The sequence below is a fragment of the Sminthopsis crassicaudata genome, chromosome 1 (genome assembly GCF_048593235.1).
Source record: "Sminthopsis crassicaudata isolate SCR6 chromosome 1, ASM4859323v1, whole genome shotgun sequence".
NCBI lineage: Eukaryota > Metazoa > Chordata > Mammalia > Dasyuromorphia > Dasyuridae > Sminthopsis > Sminthopsis crassicaudata.
The window spans coordinates 339,847,228-339,864,353 of NC_133617.1; the positions used below are offsets into that span (position 1 = coordinate 339,847,228).

General features: G+C 33.6%; 1 protein-coding gene and 1 long non-coding RNA gene across 2 annotated transcripts in view; both read right to left on the reverse strand.

The window, feature by feature from the left end:
- The window catches only part of UBE2QL1 (ubiquitin conjugating enzyme E2 QL1), a 57,592-nt gene that overhangs the window by 9,511 nt on the left and 30,955 nt on the right, over nucleotides 1–17,126 (reverse strand). The window lies entirely within an intron of this gene.
- Nucleotides 6,239–17,126, reverse strand: part of LOC141549540 (uncharacterized) — a 37,695-nt gene continuing 26,807 nt past the window's right edge. Inside the window, exon 2 of the long non-coding RNA XR_012484377.1 lies at nucleotides 6,239–15,906. This is a non-coding gene — a long non-coding RNA (uncharacterized LOC141549540). The remainder of the gene's footprint in view (nucleotides 15,907–17,126) is intronic.

Consider the following 17,126-nt stretch of genomic DNA (forward strand, 5'->3'; position numbering starts at 1 on the left):
AAAGTATTAGTATACTAAAAGTGGGTACCATGTAAATGCTATTCTCTCTGTCCTCCTGAAAGCAGTTTAAAGGACAAACTATTTGCCCCCCAAACTATTGGAAGAAAGCAAAAATACTCAAAAACTACTAGTGAACAAATATCAATGTAAACATTCAATATTGTTTTAGGCTATTTAAATGACTCCATTCTCAAGAGAACTGAGAAGCTGATAAGCAGGTTGATTTAAGTTAAAAAGAAAATCACAACTGGTTTCAGAAATCAGTAGTTCCTCTCTTCCTGGATGTTCAGCTTCTAAAACAAACAAACCTAGAAAACTTGGTTGCTTTTGAAGAGACAACCCATTCTAAAAGAGATTGTTTCAAAAACAAAACAAGACAAAAGAAAACAAAACAAACAAACAAAAAAAAGCAAGTTAGCATCAAAGAAAAAATACCAGGTCATCAGCTAGTGGTAGGTCAATTATGCAGAAAATAGGAGAATGGGAGGAAGGGGGATAGTAGGGGAAGAGAAACCTGTGGAAATGATTGTTACCTTTAATGAGCCATTATAAAAAAATCTTGAGTAGAGAAAAAAATATTGAGAAACAGTGAAAACTGGAAACCAAATGCAGCTCTCAAAAAATGGAAACTTTTTTGAGGAAGTTAAGAGACTAAGCTATCAAGAAGATTTAAAATACATCAAGGCTCAGAGAAGCCCTGTGATTGGTTGACCTGCTAATTGAGGCATTTCCTACTTCAAGGGAGTTTTATTATAGGTGAGAAAACCCAAACCACCAGTCAGCCTACTAACCAATCAATACTTCCATGAGTATTGAAGAAAGGAAAGCTGAGGAAAACAAACGAGAACTAAGATGATGAGACACTCTCTCTCTCTCTCTCTCTCTCTCTCTCTCTCTCTCTCTCTCTCTCTCTCTCTCTCAAAAGAAGTTTAGAGTCCTCTATTAGCTGAATTTTTACTTAATCTCTTTCATCAACTGCCAAAGTTCCTCTTTGGTGTCTACTTGCTAGAATTCTGATTTTCTAATCCTCTATATTTACTATTATTGAACTAGAGACCCACTATTTGCCCCTAAATTCCTTCTTTCCAACTTTAATTACAATCCAGATTACCCTTATTCTCCACCCCCCACAATCTATCTTTACTCTTATTTGATACTCTTTCCGGACTATTTCATTGTGGTCTTTGAAAGCAAAGTTGAATATGGAAGTAGTACGAGGTGAAAGAAAGAGAAGTCAAGGATAACACCCTCAGGTTGCAACCCTGGGTAACTGGCTGCATATTTGTACTACCCCTTCCTTTTGTCTACTTGATTCTATGCCTACTTATCTCTTCTATGTCATGCATTCCCAATATCTTCTTCTCCTGCTACCTTTCGTCTACAAACGTGTTCAGGTAAAACTAGTTTAAAAACAAAAACAAAAACAAACAAACAAAAAACAAAACAAAACAAAACAAACAAACAAAAAAAAAAACAAAACCCAATTTTGACCAGATCTAGCTATCTATCTAGCTATCTAACTTCATGTTGTTTTTCAATGTGTATCAGGAAATCATCTCGTTATTGAAAAATTTAATAGTATGTCTTATTTCTAATTCTCCTTGACTCTTCTTTAGCATTTGAAATAGCCAATCACTCTTTCTTGTAATAAATCCCTTACCTCATGAAAAATTCTTCTGGTTTTCTTCCTATCTTTCTAACCATTCCTATTTTTATTCCTTGAATGGTGGATCTTCATTTCTATTGACATTTCCAACTTAATTAGTCACTCTATTTCCAATCTTGCCACTTCTCTTTTGCCATTTCTATTTCTGCAAGATTTTTCTCACAAACAAATCTGATCATGTCATTACTCTGTTCAAAACCCTTCAATGCTCTTTTGCTGCCTATGAATCAAGTTTAAAATCTAATTTAGAACTCACAATTTGCCTCCTTCCTTTTCCAAACTGATTTAATCATACTCCAAGTCATAGTCTTCATTCAGATTAACTGGGAATATCCATTATCTCCATTCTAAACTTTCTATCTTTTAGTTTGGAGGGTAATGTTGTAAATTTGGGAGATGGGAGGATTGGATTGGATAATCTTCAATTCCATTCAAGGTTTTGAATACAATTATTATTTTTACTTACTACCTTCACTCAGAATGACCATCCTCATTTTTACTTTTTGAAAATCTTATCATCCTTAACTGTCCTACTTTTCTTCATGAAATTTTCCTGTTTCTCAGTCAGAAATGATCTTTCCTTTAACCTTAGATGAATAAGAAACAGTTCCAGCCTTCAAGAACTTTACAATCTGATTAGAAGCAGAAAAGAAATAAAAGGATTGTGTTGGCTTGTCAAGGCAACAAATCAATTTGATCCTTTTTTCATCCTCTCAGACTAATGGTTTTAGTATTTTACATGTGTACTTGTGTCCTGGATTTTTTATCTGGTATCTTGAGGAAAAAAATCCCAAACCCACAAAATTATTTTTGCAAGAACATAGTCTACCTAAAGTTCTAACTATCAGAAATAATGAATAAATTTTTTCCCTAAAAGTTATATTTTCAAACTTCAAAGAATACTTGGAGACCTAACTGAGAGTAATATATTAATGATATACATACAAGTGTACAGGAAAAAAATGTATATGTACATTTTGTTGTCTTCCTTCAGTTGTACATGTTAGAGTTTTCTTGAGACAATCAGAAAATAAAAGAATTTTACACTATTTTCCCCAAGTATTTGGCTATACATATTTTATATTTTTCCCTAAAGTCTAAGGTATGTTTTAATAGTACACTATCAAATTATGTGAGTTGAAAAAAAGAAATATGACACATATCACAACTACTTCTGAACTTAATAATCAAGATATTTTGGAAATGTCTGCAATTTATATTTGTGTATGTGTCCTCTAATTATCATTAAAAAGAAACTTTTTGAAGGTGGGATCTATTTTGGTTCACTTTTGTATCTGAAGTTCCTAGAAAAATGCTATATGCATAATTGATATTTAATAAATGCTCTTGACTGAAGGTCTACTGAAGTCTCTTCAAACTCTGAGGTTGTGTTTAAATAGCATCCATTAACTCATTCATTTAACCAATTGGCATTTATTAAGCATGTAATATATACAAAATCCTTTGAGAAACAAAGACAAAAATAAAACAGTACCTGACCACAAGGAGGTGAGTTGAGGATGGAGATTAAGGTAAAAACAGTATGGAGGGAGGATACCATGATCACAGAAAAATATATACAAAAATAAACTTCATACATAGTAATTTCCAGTGTAAGGACACTAGAAACTGGAGGCTTGATATATGAAGAATACTTGAGATAAGCTTTGAAGAAAGTTGAAGATTCTTTGAAATGGAGATGATATAGGAATGCATTCCAACAGTGGTGAAGAGCCTGGAGATGAGGAAAATGTCATGCATAAGAAGCAACAGGTAGCCCAGTTTGGCTGGGATTGAGAGTATATGCAATAGAATGAGGTATAATAAACTTGGAAAGATAGGTTGGAGCCACATTGTGAAGGACTTTAAATTACAATCAAAAGAGTTTGGTTTTTCTCTTAAAGGTAATAGGTATCTACCATGCTTTTTTAAGCAGGAGGAATAACATGGTTAAATTGTACTCTAGAAATATCGATTTGGCACCTAAGTGTAGATTGGAGAAGGGAGAGATTGGAGTCAAGAAGACCAAATAAGAGATTATTACAATAGTCAAACGATGTAGTTGATGTTGGACTGAAGTAGAATAGAAGATATAAAAGTGGAGAAAACAGAATTCAAGTTAAATGCTTCAGAGGTAATAGCTATAAGGCCTGGCAACTGATTATGGTTGGAGTACAGGGGGTGATGACAGACAAAGAAAAGTTAAGGATCACTTAGAAGTTGTAAACTTGAGTGACAGGAATGATTCTGTGTTTCTTGAAAACAAAGAGTAGAGGAAAATCTGTGAGTTTAGTACAGAAATACTCAATTCTGATTTTGGACACACTGAATTAGAGGTGGCTATGTAGAACTTCCAGTTAGGAATGATTGACCCAAAAAGACTATAAGGAAGGTAAGACATATAAATACAAATCTAGAAGTCATTTTCATATAGATCTTAGTTGAAGCCAAGTTGAGGGAGGGAAAAGACAGAGTTAGAAACAGAAATAAAGACACACACAAAGCCAAAAATAGAGAGACAGAGAGAAACAGACACACAGAGAGAGACAGAAAGACAGACACACAGAGAAGAGACAGAAAAAGAGAGAAAGGGAGGAAGGAAAGGAGGAGGAGAGAGAGAGCAAGCAGAAATCTAATGTTAGAAAATCTATGTTAATAAGAAAAATATGTAGAGATGATTAGCTTTACAAAATATTATTATTATTATTATTATTATTTTTACCTAAAGGATTAAGATTTGAGAGACAATGTGATTTGAAGGTCTGACTTGGAATTAAGAAAATCAGAGTTCATGTCCTGCTTTGACACAGTAGCTAAGTGATCATGAAAAAAATCACTTAAAGTCTCATTATGCCCAGTTACCCCACACTATTCATAACTTAGAGATAATTTACTGACTGATCTGAATCTGTAGAAGTAGTTTTCACACCAGGGAATTTCTGTCTCTGATTAAATCTCAAGTCCAGCCTCTAATATTCTCTTCCCTCTTCCCCTAACCCTTTCCAAATGTTGTACATAGTCTTGGGTTTTAATACTGATTTAGTATACATTAGGCAAGTCAATTAATCTTTTGGGCCTTAGTTTCCTCATCTATTAAATGTGGGTATTGAAATTAATAACACACCAAAAGAGAATTTTAAAATTTAGACCAGTCTTATTTTATAGATCTTTAAGGTATTTCCAAAAGATAGAAAAAAGCTACCCATCTATTTGTTATTTTATTTAATAGCATTCCTTCAAATAGTGGGTTTCTTAATGCACTGAAAATAACACTTGATTAATAAGAATTTTATTTATATATAAATATCATGTAACCTGAAGCATCATGGCATCTAGTATTATATAATAAGTTGAATCGAAGTAAAGGTTAACTTTTCAGATCCTTAAATACATAACTGTATGTTTTCATACTTTATTTCCTGAAATAGATTTGTAGCAACCTATATTTTACTGTTTACTAAGATTACAATTAAAAATAACTTATTCCAAAAAAAAAAATGTCACCCAGCTTCTTCATCTATAAAATGAAGATATTTGGCTAGATGATCTCAAACATAGTTAGGTAACTTGAATCAGGAAGACCTAAGTTCAAAACCAGACACTCAAAACCAAAACTCAAGACACTTAACAACTGTATGGTCCTAAGCAAGTCATTGCTATCTGTCTCAATTTCCTCAACTATAAAATAGGGATAATGATGTACTAGCATCAAGCTCCTGGGGGCGATTAAGGATCAAATGGGATAACATTTGCAAAATTATTAGTCCAGTATCTAGTACATAGTAAGTAGAATTTTTAATTAATGCTTTTCCCCTTTCTTTTATGACACTGAATCTTATACTGACCTGTTACAATGGAAACGTATTCTATTTTTAATAATGAAAGACTCTAAAAGTTAAATCCTTCCACATCACAAAGATTTATAGTAATCCATTTAAAAAGTAATTCTTCAGTTGCTTAAAATTAAAGTGCTGAAAAAAGTTTTCATATGAATTTTCAAAGGTAAAAGTTCTCTAGGTTTATACAATAGCAATTTAATTTAATTATGAATTTCAGAGTCAATATGATGTAGATGTCAGGCGAGTTGGCCTACAAATCAGGAAATCTTGCATTTTAAGTTTTGCCTCAAACAAACACATACTCTGTATAATCCTGGACAAGATACTAAACCTTTTAGTGTCCTGATCCAAATCAACAGACAGAATTTCTGCACTATCTATTCCTTCTATTGATAAAATCACAGGTCTATTCCCTATCCCACCAAATATATACATATGTTTACATATGTAATATATATGTAAAAAGTAAAATTTCCCTTAGCTTTTGCCTTATATTTCTCAAGATTCTTTTTGCTTTGATAAAAATAAAATAGATCCTGTGATTCTGAAGTGCAGTCAAATTACAAAGGATCAAATTTTAGGCTTGATAACAGGAAAATAATTGGAAATTTCAAAAATGGAATGGATTGTTTCAGGCATGAATGAGAAAAAGCACTTAATAAGTATTTATTATATGCCATGCATGGTGCTAGTCAGTGTTGAAGTCCTTGCCTTCAAGGACCTTCTATTTTAAAAATAGAGAGAGTTTTGACCTAAGGAGTCATGGGGATGTTAAGTTTGATTCATGGGGGAGGTATTTATTCAGCCTATCCAGAAGCAGTAGTATTATTTACTTGATTATTGTGTCCAGAACAAAATATGGCCAAGTTGATCAGATTACATATAACAAGATGGTCCAAGATAGCTGTCTGAATAGGATGTAAAACATGTTGTGCTCTGATACTGGCTAGATATCCTGGGCTATGTGAGCCTGCATTTACTGACTCACAAATTTAGATTAATGTAGTACCAGGACAGAAGTGCCAAAATTGAGTGCATTAATCCTTCCTGTAATGATGTCTGTAAGTCAGTATGTATCTTTAAGGAATAGTTCAATGCTACTTTTGTGGGGGATGCTGCAAAAGGAATTTCTGTTCAGGTACAGATTAGATTATATGACCTTGGAGGTCCCTTTCAATTCTGAGATTTGGTGATTGAATTTCAATGTCCATGTTAGGATCCTTTATATAAAGAAGGTGAGATGACATTGCATGGTATAATCTCCTCTTTTAAAGAGCATAAGTGGGAGGAGAGATGAAAAAGGAAGGATGATATTGAAGACAGAACATAGTTTCATCCATTTTCCTCTCTGCAGAGGGAATGTCTATTTCCTGATATAGGAAAGAAAAGGATAGAATAATACCAGTAGAATGAGACGTGCTAAACATAGCAAATCTACATCTTCATCTCTCTGCACTAAAAAGTACATACATTCACATATTTATATTAGTAAAGACTGTACCCATTAGAAAACCATTCTTAATGTGTGGCAGATATTTTGCTTTCAATAATTCTGGAGAATTGTACCTCTTTTTTCCTATGGCATTTAACAGATTTTTTATAACCTTCAAGTAATATGTTAATCAGAACACTTAATTACATACTTCGCTTGTTCAGTATCACTATAGGAAAAGTTTCCAATTGTGTCATAAAACAGATAATAGTCATGGCAATGCAGTCTGAAGGAAGCCCCAAAGAAATAAAGGAGACCAAGAATGTCACCAGATAATGTGGCAGGAATCAAAGCTGGTAAATTAATCTGTCAAAACAGAGGGCAGTCATACACCACTCTTCTCCCCCTCTATCATTAGCTTTTATGAATTTGACAAAATAATTCCAAACTCACTTGCTCTAGAAGAATAAAAGTAGAATGTAAAGCAAGATTTCACTCTAGTAAGCTCACGTAGGCAGCATCCATCAATTCTGGGAAACATTTACAGGTAAGGGCATATACCTATTTTCATATTTAGCATTCAGTAAGATAGTTTTACTTATATCCCCAAACATTATTATCATAATAGTTAGAAAAATGTGTTCACATGACTTGAACATCATTACCACAGTAATTTTAAAATACATCAGCTAAACTAAATAATTAGTTAGTGCTAATTAAATAGAACTAATTTGACTTGGGAATCATTAACAGTCAGTGATTTGTTTCTTGGGAAAAATGAACTGTGAAACATATTAAGATATGAGGGGGGTAGGAAATATTTACAACATGCATATCTAAAGATCTTAACAGTCTGGTGGTGATCTGTTTCCCAAAACATAGCAGTAACAGATTTATTTTGTGATATGGCATTCATAAGATAACATTCATAAAAGAATATAGAACTTAGAGCTCAACTAGACTAAAAGCCTTCATTTTCTAGAGGAAGAAATTTAGGCCCACAAATGTTATTTGACTTTACCCAAAGTCATTCAATTTTTAATTTACTTCTATTTTCTCTGTCACTGAGAATGACCTTTGGATTAGGAAAGAAGCACAAACAAATAAAAAAAGTTAATAGATAGTTGATAAGCAATATAAACTAAGGCGTTGACTATAAATATATAGCTGCCCTTAATTCAAGTCACTGGATCAGATGAAACTTGGGCATGGAAAGAACTGGCAGATATGACTGATGAACAATTATCAATGATAACTGTAACATCAGCAAGAATAGGAAAGAAACCTCATTGTCTTTGATTCCTCTCAGAATTTTAGAATGGATTATTAGAGAGATGGTTAATGAAAATTTAAAAAAAGGAAGTAGGTATCATAAATAGCCCATATGGCTTCATCAGTTCTGAGTATCACAGTAGGAAGGACACCAATAAGGTTAAGTTAGCATGTTGAAGGATCTTGAGTCCATTCCATATGAAGATAAACTAATGAACTAGAAAAGATTCAAAGAGAAATAAGAACTATCTTCAAGAATTTTAAGAGTTGGCATGATGAAAAGGAATTAGTCTGGTCTCTTTGGCCCCAGACAGAAACAATAGCTTAAAGTTTCAAAGAGGAAAACTGAGGATTGAAGTCAGAAATTAAAAACAAACAAACAAACAAACAAACAAAAACAACTTCCTAATAATTAGAGTTATTTTTATCTTTATACATTTGCTTATATGGGGAGAAAATGGCTCCTTCCAGCCCACTAGAGGTCTTTAAGTAAAGGATAAATGACTATGTGCCACATTGCAGTGGGTTGGACTAGATGTTCACTTTCAGCTCTAAAATTCTGTGATTCTATAACCCCCAAATCCAGTGTTCTTTCCACTTGTAATTCCAAAATAATTTCAATAGACATGAAAGAATAGCCATGAAAATTCAAGTACTATTAACACTGGATTTTTCTTAGTATCTGACGCCCTCTATTCTAGTGGAACAAATGCTTTTGAGTTAGAAGAGACATTAAGATTTATTCTATTCACAGATTTCTCCTTTGTGATGTTCAAGAAAGTGATATTAGTGATTACTATTTTCAGAATCCAAGTAAGATTACTAAAAATAGCCTAAAACTACATTTTGTTTTGTACATTCTGGACTAGGTCAAGAGTAAATAATCTCCTTTATCCTACTTTTGCATGTGGATGATTCTTGGAATATTTATTACTAAGCCACTTATCTCCCAAATTACAACTTTACACCTCTTTCAATTAAATATTTCCATATGGATGCTCTGGTATTTGTTGAACCTCAGGACATTAAAGTTAAAATACTGTTCTATCTAGCATTTCCTCCAGACATCTCTATTTTTGGTGACAGATAGAATAACTATTCTTCCAGTCATCCAAGGTCTAAAACTGGGAGGCAAACTCTAGGGTGATACTATCCTGATTGGTGAATCAGTTAATGCAGACATTTGTGGTCCTCACATCCTTGCATCTACCTTGTTTGCAGAGTTTTCTTCCCTCTTCTCCCCCTTATGCCTTACTGAATTATCATTCGATTTTATAAAAGGAATGTCGATTGATTGTCCTGTGGTTTCATACAGCATCCCCGTGGCTGTCCAACCAAAGCATCCTTCCACTACTCCCTTGTATGCATGACCTCCTTCAATTAGAACCTAAAGTCCTTGAAAATAGGGTATCTCTTGCTTTATGTTCATGTTCCCAGAATTTAGCACAATGCTTGGCATATAAATAGTGCTTAATAAATGCTTTTCATTCATTCAACATTCCATGCAATATTTTCCATGAAAAGTGACCTATTGCAGTTTCCTTTATCTACACTTTTTGCATATATCATCACTTTCTCCCTTCACCTTTTGGTCTTACAAATCCAGACAAAATCCTTTCTTTTTTTAAATAAAATTTTATACTCCAGTCTAGAGATTAATTTGTTTGTTTATTCCTTCCAGAATTACTGTGTAGTGATGTGTAAAGCACTGATGATTTTTCTCTCCTCAGACTCTTAGAGAATGTATCTTCTACTTTCTTGTTCAGACACTAGCTATGTGACCTGAGCAAGTCACTAACCTCTCTCAGTTTTTCTTTCCTCATTTGTTAAATAGGGATAACAATATCTGTAGTAGTCGTCATCTTTAACATCATAAACCTATGATAGAAATTTGTTCATGATGATGGGAATATAGAGAATGTGTTTTTTTGCAATTAACCAAACATGAGAAAATTTTTTCCTGAAATCTTTGTGAAGGCCCCCAGATTTCTAGGATTTGAGAATTTATAATGTAGTACTAAACTCTCTGCTTAAATATAGTCCCACATTAAAATCTAATTTGTGGCCATAGTCATTTAGCTGTCCCATCAGCATTTCAAGCTTAATGTATCCAAAGTAGAACTCACCACCTAACCCTAAGAATAACCTGTTTCCATGAAATTCAGTTCTGTATAATTTATTTCAACAAACATAATTAAATATGCAAGATCTTGTGCTATGTAGTTGAGATACAAATACAAAATTATTTGTGTTTTCAAGGAGCCTATTCCATCAGGGGAATAAATATATGATCATAAATGAGGTCATTGAAAGCAAGAGCCTTAACATTGGAACATGAGGAAAGAGGCTTTAAGGAAGAAGCAAGATTTGAGTTGAGCAAAGGATTCTAAAAAGCAGAAATAAGGAAGACATGGCCTTTTAACTATGGAGGAGGGGTAGTTTATGTGTATGCATGATAGGTGGAGATGGAATTTTGGGTTCAAGGAAAATTAATTCAGTTCGGCTACAAAGCCATATAGTGGAGAGCTTCAGTGACAGGCTGAGACATTGGTAATCAATTCTAGAAGTAATAACAGGGAAACACTTAATATTTTTTGAGCTAGGGAGTGAACTGGTAAGACTTGTGCCTTAGGGCACAGGGAAAGGAAGGGAATAATATGGCAGCTACTATATTCTGGGCAGTATTCTAAGTGCTTTAAAAATATTATCTCATTTGATCAAGTGTATGTATAATCACTTGACAAAGCAGAGACTAGCATCAGGAAGACCAGTTAGGAATATTATATTATAGAAAAGAAGTAATAAGAACCTGAATTCGAATAGTAACATTATTATTGTAGAAATTAGGAAGCATGCAAAGAGATGTTTAAGACAGAACAAGATTCAGTTATTGCTTGATCAGGACTTTGTCTCAAGATATTACAGTGTTGAGCTTGATGAAAATGTTGTGCACTCCATTAGGTAGATAGGGAGAGCTTAGCATCTAGTTAGTAAGAAAAAGAATACTTTTTTTTTATTTTTTGGCTTCTTTCTAGTACCTAGTATACAGTAGATAAAGCCGTGGGCTTGGAGTCAGGAAAACATGAGTTTAAATCCATCTTCAGATACTCAGCTAGATATGAGACAGTAGGCAAATATTTGACTTCTGTGTTCCTCAATTGTCTCAATTGCAAAATAGGGATGATAATAGTACCTACCTTCCATGGTTGTTGTAATAACATATCTAAAGCTTCTTAGCATAGTGCTGGACACATATTAGACACAACACAAATGCTTATTTCCTTCCTTCTCATGAGCTCTTGTGACAACAGGCATATAATGAGAAGATGGAGATTCTGGGACCCTGGCTCCTGTCAGAGGCCATGGAACACTGAAATGAGGATGGTGGACAGTACAGTGATGGAAAGAAAACATGATAGGGCTAGATCAGGAAAGAGCATAGAAAGTAACTGTTCTTAGAATGGCTAAAGAATCAATTCTTTTGTCCTCAGGTCTGTAGAATCAACATAATTCACAGTGGCAGTGGAGGGCAAGGTAAATATTTTCTCCTCTATTTTGTGTCTTGATCTTTTGACCTTCTCTTCTAGCTCATGGACCAATGTTGCTCTTTTTCTCATGGAGGGAGGCTTGGTCTTAGGAGTTTCCTCTATTGTACAATTGCTTCTTGCCATTATGATTCATGAGACTCTGCTCTAATAACCTGCCATTCTACTCTTGCCTCTCCATGGCTGTCTTCTTTAGGACCCAAATCTGTTCCTTTAGAGAATTTGGCTTCTGACCCTGCTCTCTCCTCTAGTCTCCTCCATGTTCAGTACTAATTTACCAGTTCTCTGGTTGGGTTTCTTTCAAATTCCCCATTCAAGATCTACAATAGTCTCAATCAGCTATTTTCAAAGGATGTAACCAGGGCAAAAACACTACAGAGGTTCAAGGAGATGTGAACAAAATCCCAAATGAGGTGACAATAGAAATATTTACACTTTGTATAGGGAGTTATCTTCAAGACCAGAACAGGCAACTTCCTTTAACCTTAAATTGATTTTAAAATTTAAAAATAGTGTTAATGCCATATATTTTTAATATACAACTATCATTTTTGTATATAACTGTCCTACCCCAACTTAGCCTTTAACAGAGAAAACCAGTTCATTAATCTATGCAGAAACGGTGTCTGCTTTCTTTGAAATATGGCACACCTATGGCCCCCTCTACTTCTCTAAGTTAAGAGGGATATGTGTTTCATCATTGGTCCTCTGGGACCAAAAATCTGCAAGATTTTGCAGTGTTTTCTTACATTCACTGCTTTATGAGTTCAAGGACCAGGTTTGTAAATGCAGATACTCAATCTGACATGGATTTTACAGTTCTTTTGCTTCATTAGATTTCTCTTTGTACATATGAGTGCCACTTTTTTTTTTTTTAAACTTCAAGTTCCTGAAACAAGACATCTTGACCTAAAATATCAACCAAAGACTTATTTTCTTTCTTTTTTTCAGGTAGCTTCACACATATATAAATATATGTAAATAAAAACTTTCATTAACTAAACACAGTCAGGCTAGACAAGAACCATTTCTTGCCTGAAGGTGTATGTGAATGCCCAGTTTTGATTCTTTTGTGCAGAGGCTGCTAATGAGGTGATAACAAGGTGCTAAGGCTGTGGATACAGAATAATGTATCCAACTCAGTAAGAAAATAATTACTCCCTCACCTCTACTCCATTATAATACTGGGAGGCAGAATGAAAAGGTCCTGAGAAGTGACCAAAATCATGAACTCTTAATATATTTCATCATGCTGTGGTGATTTTCATCCTGAGATTATAACACCCTGGGAATGTGTCCAATTATTCTAAGGATGTCAAAAATGTGTCAGGACTTTTTTTGGGGGGAGGGGCTATTGTGACTGAAAAAATTGGAAGTTAATGAACTAAATTATCAATTGTTTTTACATAACTAAGAGGAAGAAACAAGCCAAGCAACAGAAAACTAGGGTATGAATATAAGTTAGAAGTTTTGAGTTCTGTATTACTATATCCTATTATTGATCTGACTGATGTAGTGCAGCGTCACTGAACTCGCATTTGCCTTAGCATCTACAATCAGTTTTGCTTATAATTCTGGTTTTGAAAATGCATTTTTTTTCAATGAGATTGATGCATAAAGGAACAATTAGAACAGAGTTTGAATTTCATTTTTGCTTATGAATTATTTTGTCCACAAGAAAGAGGGAGATGGAGAATTGCAACTTTTATACTAGTGCTATTAAGATTATATAGCTGAAGGGATAAGATAGGGAGAAAATGTCTCTCTATTGGTCTTTCTGAACTCAGACAATACTGGAAATTTCAAAAATCATGTATACTTCCAAGAAGAGAAAAATTCAGAAAGGTTGATTACTTTCTCTAGGGCAGCCATCTTTAAAGTATACACACTTTTAAAATAGGTATGCATGTTATTAGTAAAAATTCCTATTGAACACTTTGAGAATGCTATTTTAAAATGCTAAATGACTTTATCATGGACCATTTTCAATTCAAATACTGGAAGAGATTATTTGAGAATTAATTTATATCATTGTTTTTTGATGAAGCTGGAAACAAAATATAATTGAAAACTGTTTACAAAATAAAAATACAATGTTAATTTGTGGTTTTCTAAATTAATAGGCAGTTGTAGAGATCCAGGTCTATTAGAGTTTAACACCATTGCTCTATAACCTTAGTATAATCCAGGGGTTCTCAAACTACGGCCTGCAGGCCACATGCAGCCTGTTGAGGACATTTATGTGGTGGCCTGGTTATGGCGAATGGGCTGAGGAGTGGAGACAGAGTGTGAGTTTTTGTTTTTATTATAGTCCGGCCTCCAACAGTCTGAGGGACAGTGAACTGGCCCCTATTTAAAAAGTTTGAGAACCGCTGGATAATTAGGGGTGAATAGGGACCATTCCTTTCAGCAAAGGAGTGGAGCTGGGGGAATTCACTTTGGAACACTTCCTCCTACTTGGCTTGTGATATTAAGGTCAAAGAACAGGGTTCCAAAAAAAATCTAATAAATTACTAAAAAGAGGGATTATAATAGAAATATCGATGACAGATTTTATCTATAATACATAATTATCATTTACTATTTTTACAATTTAAAACTAAAGTGTCAGTCTACTGATAATTCCAATTTTGTTTTTTGCTAATTTGATAGAAATGGGGAATTTTTAAGTGAATAGCCAGTTTTGTATAAAATATACAATATATTAGCCTGGCATTATAATTTCTAAGCTATTTTTTTTTTGTAGGAACTGTATCTGTAGGGAAGTATAAACACTGATAAAATCATAGATCCTAAAATATCAAAATAATTATTTATCTAGCCATAATAATGTGCCTCAAGTATTACCAGTTATTTTAGCCATCTTTAATAAGATCAATTTGAATGGGTATACCATCAATATAATTATATAACAATTGACAGTATAAGATAATAAAAACTATGATTCAACTATAATATAGCTGGTCAGAGACCACATAAAGTCACAGGCTAGAAGTGAAATGAATTTGTAAGAAGCATAAGGATACATGTTATCTTGAATTAGACCTATGCCAACATCAATCTATAATATTTGTTGTACTAGTTAAGATACTCAGCCCCAGTTTCCTCATCTGTAAAACTAGGAGAAATAATTCTTCCAATGTCTATATGAAGAGATGGTTGTAAGGATCAAAGGAGACAAATAATATGATATTCTTTGCAAACTTCAAAGCATCCTACAAATGTCAGTTTTTATTATTCCACTGCTTTTTACTTTCCAGCTTTAAAAAAAATGTAGCTTTTGTCTCTCCTACTTTACTGAATCTATAGGAATCACAAAGACTTCCCCATTATGTAGGAATTTGGATTAGATGTTGCCTCCAGCATTTTCTAAGCTTTTGAACTTCTTGATTTTATGATCCGTGATAGCACAGTACTTATGAAGAGCAAATTCTTCAATGAATTTTTCCACTCAAATAAAGAGACTAAACAAGAATATAGGGAAAAGCAAAGTTGAAAAAATTACTGACTTTATAAGATGTTTTGAGAAATAGAAAAGAAAAAGAATAAAATAGAAAAGAAATAGGAAGAAATAGATTATTACTAAGAAAAATAGATTATTCTAGAAATGTGTTTTATTAGTTACCTCTTTCAACTTAAATCATCCTAGAAACTGAAAGTATATAAAATTTCTTAGTTTTAACAATCTGGGACAAACTAGAGAATATTACTGAATATTAATTTGTCAATCCTAAATGTAAAATTTATGCCATGGATCCTTAAATTGAACCATGAATTTTTATGTACATAACTATCCTTTCACAACAAGAAAACTTCACAAAGATCAATAATTTTTTTTTCAACCACTGCTATTGAATATCTTTCCTAAAAGGATTTACATTTAAACTTTAAATGTTCAAGAATATTTAACTTCTTGCTGAAATTTCTTGTCACAAATTAACTCACTGATTAACTATCATCTTGATTATAAGAACTGTAATAAATATTAGGTATTTACACAGCCAATGTATAATTATTAGAATTAGCCTAGAGGAAGATGTAAGTCACAAGTCAATAATCTCTTCAATGTCTTAGGATATTAGTTCTAGAAGCTATATCCAAAAGGTACTATTTGCAATTAGGGCTTTAATTCTGAAGCCTTAAAAATTCAACCTGATCGGGCAAGATAGTGAATAAAAATAGCAATCTAATCTTTGACAAACCCAAAGATCCCAAATTTTGGGATAAGAATTCATTATTTGACAAAAACTGCTGGGAAAACTGGAAATTAGTATGGCAGAGACTAGGCATGGACCCACATTTAACACCACATACTAAGATTAGATCAAAATGGGTCCAAGATTTAGGCATAAAGAACGAAATCATAAATAAATTGGAGGAACATGGGATGGTTTACCTCTCAGACTTGTGGAGGAGGAAGGAGTTTGTGTCCAAGGGAGAACTAGAGACCATTATTGATCACAAAATAGAACATTTTGATTACACCAAATTAAAAAGTTTCTGCACAAACAAAACTAATGCAAACAAGATTAGGAGGGAAGTAACAAATTGGGAAAAAATTTTTACAGTTAAAGGTTCTGATAAAGGCCTCATCTCCAAAATATACAGAGAATTGACTTTAATTTATAAGAAATCAAGCCATTCTCCAATTGATAAATGGTCAAAGGATATGAACAGACAATTTTCAGATGATGAAATTAAAACTATTTCCACTCATATGAAAGAGTGTTCCAAATCACTATTGATCAGAGAAATGCAAATTAAGACAACTCTGAGGTATCATTACACACCTGTCAGATTGGCTAAGATGACAGGAACAAATAACGATGAATGTTGGAGGGGCTGTGGGAAATCTGGGACACTGATGCATTGTTGGTGGAGTTGTGAAAGAATCCAACCATTCTGGAGAGCAATCTGGAATTATGTCCAAAAAGTTATCAAAATGTGCATACCCTTTGACCCAGCCATACTACTACTGGGCTTATACCCCAAGGAACTACTAGAGAAGGGAAAGGGTCCTGTATGTGCCAAAATGTTTGTGGCAGCCCTTTTCATAGTGGCTAGAAGCTGGAAGATGAATGGATGTCCATCAATTGGAGAATGGTTGGGTAAACTATGGTATATGAATGTTATGGAATATTATTGTTCTATAAGAAATGACCAACAGGAAAAATACAGAGAGGCTTGGAGAGACTTACATCAACTGATGCTGAGTGAAACGAGCAGAACCAGAAGATCATTATACACTTCAACAATGATACTGTACGAGGATGTATGCTGATGGAAGTGGATTTCTTCAACATAGAGAAGAGCTAATCCAATTCCAATTGATTAATGATGGACAGAACCAGCTACATCCAGAAAAGGAACAC